This window comes from Centropristis striata, chromosome 20, assembly GCF_030273125.1.
Source record: "Centropristis striata isolate RG_2023a ecotype Rhode Island chromosome 20, C.striata_1.0, whole genome shotgun sequence".
Taxonomy (NCBI): Eukaryota; Metazoa; Chordata; class Actinopteri; order Perciformes; family Serranidae; genus Centropristis; species Centropristis striata.
In genome coordinates this window covers 11,880,483-11,886,719 of record NC_081536.1, presented here as the reverse complement: position 1 = coordinate 11,886,719, position 6,237 = coordinate 11,880,483, and the positions used below count along the sequence as shown (strand labels likewise).

The 6,237-nt window shown below is 36.5% G+C and overlaps 1 long non-coding RNA gene across 3 annotated transcripts; it reads left to right on the top strand.

The window, feature by feature from the left end:
• The first annotated feature begins 2,152 nt into the window (after positions 1-2,152).
• LOC131993425 (uncharacterized) lies at positions 2,153-5,890 on the top strand. Of its 3 annotated transcripts, none has more exons than XR_009396321.1 (4): positions 2,153-2,824; positions 2,987-3,145; positions 3,883-3,969; positions 4,392-5,890. It is a non-coding gene; the product is annotated as an uncharacterized LOC131993425 (long non-coding RNA). The 3 variants fall into 3 exon arrangements; XR_009396322.1 differs by having other exon boundaries at positions 2,153-3,145; positions 4,392-4,426; positions 4,538-5,890; XR_009396320.1 differs by having other exon boundaries at positions 2,153-3,145.
• Positions 5,891-6,237: the final 347 nt, after the last annotated feature.

Genomic DNA, 6,237 nt, shown 5'->3' with positions numbered 1-6,237 from the left:
CAATGATCTGTTTAGCATACATATGCATTTATTGATCATAAATGACAAGTCAGTAATTAAAAAATTAAGATTGTGACAGTTATATTTCTCCTTTTACCCTTAAAGTGTAACAAATGTTATCATGATTAATTAAGCATTTCATTTCGTGACTCATGTATTTTGCCTTATAAACAAAATGGTGACCTGATCTGTCTGAAGCACTGATAGTGAACATTTGACTGATTGTGGTGAAGTTCTCTCCTCTGGATTTTGTGTCATTAAAGTGGAGCAAGTTAATATACTATCTCTGTGCTTTTAATTTTACCCACCATCCAATATAGTTGGGTTTAGTCTGAGTCCTGACTGAAAGAGTAAGTGAATAGTCTATTCAAAGTCTATTTGAATAATACATGTTTATATAGTACATGCCATGTGTTTTGTTTTTCTTCAGTGGCCAGAACAGCATAGTGCAGCAACACACATACTGTAGATAACATTTAAAAGGACTGGACATATGGTGGATAACTATTTTGTGTTCACTTTATTTTTATTATTATTTTTATATGTATTTTTAGCCAGACCCTTTTTATTATTCAACTTTTTTATTGGGTGTTTGTTTTTGCCTTTATTTATTTTTGAACAGTTGGTTCAAGTTGTTCGTTTCTTTACAGTTGTGTCCTGTGGACCCCCGGCCTTGGAGGCAGTGTGAGAAAAAGCCAACAGGGGCCTCCACATCAGTTCAACTGTTATCTCTGGATGCCAAGGCCTGAGTTATTGCCATGACAAGAGACAGGTCATGTCAGCTACATCTTAGCTGGCAAGTAACCTCCATGTGACCTGGGGTACCCTCTGTTACCTACAGGGGAGAAGGACCCAATAGGTCACTTCCCTCAGATCAAGTTTAATTTAATGCTGTTTCAAAAAATCTATGAAAAATCTAAATGGTAGAACTTTGAGGCCACACCCTCAAATTATTAAAGAGTGGGAGGATGACATGAAGAAGTGGCCTAAAATTACATACAAGGACATTTTTAACTACTTTGTGTTGTCTCTTGGGGTGAAAGGCTCTACAATGTGCAACTAATCTTACAAAAGAGGTTTGCTGGGGGTGTCCCAGTGGCTCACACTGGTAGAGCGTGTGCCATTAAGGTGCTGCGGTGGACCCAGGTTTGAATCCGGCCTGAGGTCGCTTTGCCGTCTCCCCCTTTCTATCTGTCACTGTCTAATAAAGCATAAAAAAACAAAAACAAAAAAAAAAGAGGTTTGCCAACATTACATGATTGCAAAAATTATCTCATCCACCAAAATAATGGCTAACTTAAAAAAAATCCATGTCTGTTCAAGGGTACGCTTTATTTAGGTACGCTGCCAACAGGGGAACTGAAGCCTTTGCCGATATTCTTTTCAAAGCTACCAGACTCCATTGACAAAAACATTAATTTTACCTCGCAGAACACCCGAGTTGATGGTTTACTCCTGCCTTGATCACTTATTTTGTTGGTTGGTTTTTGCTTGCTCATAACCATTTTAAACCACCAAAGTCACACTATAACACCAACTAACTAATTAACTAACTAATCAAGGCCAAAGGAGACCAGCAACTGATGTATTATGTGAGGTAAAATTACTGCATTTGACAAAGGAGTCTGGAGGTTTTGAAGCATGCATAGATGGATGAAATGACTTCAGTTGCCTGTCAGAGAGGGCTGTCAGGTGGCAAAGGTAAGCAGACAATATATTCTGAATATAGTGTACACTTCTTCTGATATTGATTTATTAGGTGGTGCTTTTTATAGGAGTCTAAAATAAATTTAGCTGCTGCTGTAGTACATTGCTTAGCTCCTGTGCCAAGCGAAGTAATTGACTGACTGTCGATAATAGATACCTCATTCAACCCCACTTCAAAAACCCAAACAATCCCTCAATTTATCTGTTTTAAAAAAACAAAGCAGTATTTGTCATTGGCAGGCAGCCACAATAGGTTAGCCACTTGGACTAACCTGCTTAGTAGCTACTTCTCCTAACTCACCAGAAGTTACACCGAAAATCCTTTTTACAGTAGAACCCCAAAATATAAAGATAAATAAGATAAAGTGCCTATCTTTTAAAGCAATGAAAAGATGCTGTAAATATGCTTTTATTAAAAAGGCCCCAAATAAATGTATGTTATGACAAAGTGCCATGCGTATGCCTTTTCACATAACTCTCTGAACATTTTCACATAACTTTATATCTCTTTCAATTAATTTTATATCATTTTCATGCGAACACAATCCGCCCTTTTCATCCTGTAAGATAACAGGTCACAGTTGCTTCTTGTTCTTGCGTAGGATGCCTGCTATCTCAAGTCCTCAAGGTCGTAAGGCTGTACCTCCTTAACCAATACACACACACTCATTGTAACTCTATAAAAACTGTTAGCTCTCTTTGTCTGCAGATTCACTCTGTGCAGACCTTTTTGACTGTACCTTGTGCTCTCCTAATTGCAATTAGAATACACCTTTTTTGCTTATGCTCCAACGACTCAGTCATCTTTCCTCCTTATAACGATTTTTGCCACTACATGTATCTTTGTCATACCAGCGATTATTCCACTACCCAAATGAGATATATACACAACTTGTACTTTTCACATTTCCTGTGAATTATTTATGAAATGCTTGTTTTAGTTTGTCTGAATTAAGTTGTGAGAGATTTTCAAAGCAATGGAAAGAACCACTTGAAGTAGTGAGGGTCAAATTACAACACCACATTTCTGTAACCTTGTGAAATCCTCATGACTTAAATTAGCTCATAGAGCTAACAGTTCCTAGTTCACTTCCTACTAACGGTCACCATACAGTAGGTTAGTTCTGTTTTTTGTTGTTCTCACTTTGCAGCATTTTTCCCTTGATCGTTGTCCATTTGTTGACAGATTGCTGAAGATAATTTCTTTATTTGCTTGTGTTTAGTCTACTTACATGCGTATGTGTCTTTTTTGGAGAAGTTCTTATCTTTGGAATTCTAGTGAGGACTTGCAAAACTATCTGACGGCGTATGTGCAGTTTTTTGCCAACACAGAAAACTCCACTTCCATTTTGGGTGTGAGACAGCGGACTGAAAGCAGACCAACTGGAACAAAGACAAGGAATAATTAAAGTAATGTTCAAGGATCTGAAGAAAAAAGGTATGTTACTTTTTGCCAAAGGTAATTTATATAGAGTATGCTGCCCTACATGACGATGTTCTTGTTATGAGGGTCAGTTAGACGCCAGTCAGGTCTAACTGTCTTTTTTAAATTAGGTGTTGTTGAAAAAAACTTCAATAAAGAAGACTTCAACAAGAGAAATCCATGTATGCTCGTTTGGGATTTGGGAGGAGCAGCGTTACGTAAAAAGTGCTGCCAATGACAAGTTGTGTTGAGATTTTCTTTTATGGAGGGAGAGATGTTCTCTTATATCAAGCAAAAGGCTTCATGTTTTTCTCTAAAAAAGCATTTTAACCTTCTCAGCATTGCTGTACATTGATTTATACAATGCTGCTTAAAATACGTAACTCACGTGGTTTGACGCTATCGCGTTATTTGCCACTGTTCATTTTGGAGGAGGAGAGAGAACGGCCATGGCTTCCGGCAATAAGATAACCCGTGTAAGTTTACACATTTTAGACTGAAATAGGCATGGCTGTACAACTATCAAACACCATATTTGGAAACTGCCGTTTGGGAACTAACTTTTTGTGTTTCGACATGTTGGATTGTTTGACTCAGAGTCGTGCGCGTTAGTAGCGCCGGCATTAGCACGGCTAGCATGTTGAGGAATTCACCGTTAGCAACTGACTGTTACAGCGGCACAGTTTGGTGTTGTAATATAAGCAATATAGTATATGTTTCTTAATGGTTATACATTTTTGATGATCCTGCAGATCTCCATCGAGTGTGTTGACAATGCAGGTGGATTTCTTGGTGTGGTCATCTATGAGGATAAAACATTCCCTATTGCTTCGCAACAGGTACTTTTTAAACTATCTAGTTATAAGTGCACCGTCACAGGCTTATTTGAAATATGGGAGAAGTAGTAACTGCTGGAGTATAAGTGTTATATTGGTCCAACTACTGCAGCTGTAATAGCTACACTCCGTGTCTGCATGTCTGCAGAATTGGTGACCTAACCCAAGAAATGTGTGTGTGGTAGCAACATTAGTAATCTTAGCATAGCTAACATGGAAAATGTATTTATTAAAATGTATTAAAATATATTGACAATGGTAACAATATACAGTATTTTATTTATAAGTCCATCTGAATGTTGTGGTGAATAACAATAACCTCAACAAGTAAGGTTGCAACTAGTTAATTTTTATTGTAAATTTATAATGGATATTATTTGATATATTTTGTTGTATTTATTCTCTTTTTCTCCTTGTATTACTAGGGGCCTGCTTTTGGTGCTGGACATGGACACCAGAGGTTACTGTAGTTTACAGATTTGTCTTACTTTCATCATCTTGAATTAATGTCTCTCTGGATATGTGTTGTTGCCACTAATCTATCAAATGTTTTTGTCTCTCTGTTGTATAGTTTTGTGAGACCTTTCCAATCCCCTCATGAGGATGAGGCCATGGAGTGTGATCCTCCAGTCACTAAAACTGATTCAAATGGGAGGTAAAGTGGGCTTGGATCTTCGCTTTATCAATTACATTTTTCTTGATAGACCTTTTATCACAATTATAAAAGGGGTATATATATTAAGGGGCATATAGAAGGGCAACAGTAGATGTCAAACAGAAGTGGTATATCATCTGAAAGCTGTGAACCTGAAGATTAATTTGAAATGCAGCTCAGTACTGCTGTTCTAGTCATGAATCTGTAATTACCATGCTGTTTTAGTGAGGCACCTATTCAAATTCTGAGTGTTTATAGTTTGTAAGGGCCTAAAACATTAAGATGGAAGTGTATGAAGTCCATTCTCGTGCTCAGTTACGTCTGATATGTTTGTAGCAGCATATTTTGGTTTGATATCAATTTATACACAGATTTGGTGCTAAATTTGACCATTTTTGAGGACTCTGGAATTGGTAAAAACTAGGCATAAAATCCTCCAAAATTCCACATTAAGACACAAAGACCTTGATCAACACCAAAGAACAATCAATGCTGTGATTTGATATCAAAAACTTTTTTGGGGACATTTTGGGGATTTATATACCATTTGTATTTTTCAACAATTGGATGGCAAACACATACCTAGGTAAGCTTTACATCTTCTGAAAGCTCTAGGTCGCTCTAGTTTGTAGTTGAAAAGTTTCATGAGGCTTCGATATCCCGGAGGCCACATACATAATTAGAATGATAGATTATTATCATATTCTAACTCTGAGGTCACAGCAGGTAATTTTATACAGTGAGGTCACATTTAAAAAAAATGCTCTCACTACAATCAAAAAGGCTATTATGCAGACTAACATCATCACAGGTGAATAAAGTTGGGACCATTGAATCCACAACAGCCACAGTTTTCTAGTCTTCCCAATTTATGCAATTCAAACATTGTTTATGGACCCCAGAAACATTTAAATATATCATTGCTAGAATAGGAAAAAATAACACATTTAAACTGTGTTAAAGAAACTGCATTTTTTAACGTTTTGTTTTTGCCTAAAAATGCATTGGATAATCATTCCTATCTGAAAAGGGTAGACCTTTGGGTGCCCATAGAACTCATTTTAATTCAGATAGCTTGATGTCAGCGTGACCCCTTTGAAAATGGCAATGTCAGGTTTCCCCCCAAAAAATGCCTAATATTGCACAGAATGCATTTACAGTAATGTGCCAAAGATACAGTATCTTACTGCGCCACCTACTGTGTTATAAATGTGCTATAAATGTGCAACTCTAAAAAAAATACAGTGTATATGGAAAAATGTCAATATATATATATATATATATATATATATATATATATATATATATATATATATATATATAGTCATGGGAAAAAATTATTAGACCACCCCTTGTTTTCTTCACTTTATTGTTCATTTTAATGCCTGGCACAGCTAAAGGTACATTTGTTTGGAGAAATATAATGATAACAACAAAAATAGCTCATAAGAGTTTAATTTAAGAGCTGATATCTAGACATTTTCCATATCATTGTGTCATTTTTATCATGTAAATGGAGGGAGAAAGGGCAATATCGGCTTCAAGAATCAGCCCAAAAAAATGAGCAGCACATATCAGGGATCGATGTCAAAATAATCGGTATCGGCACAGGCCTT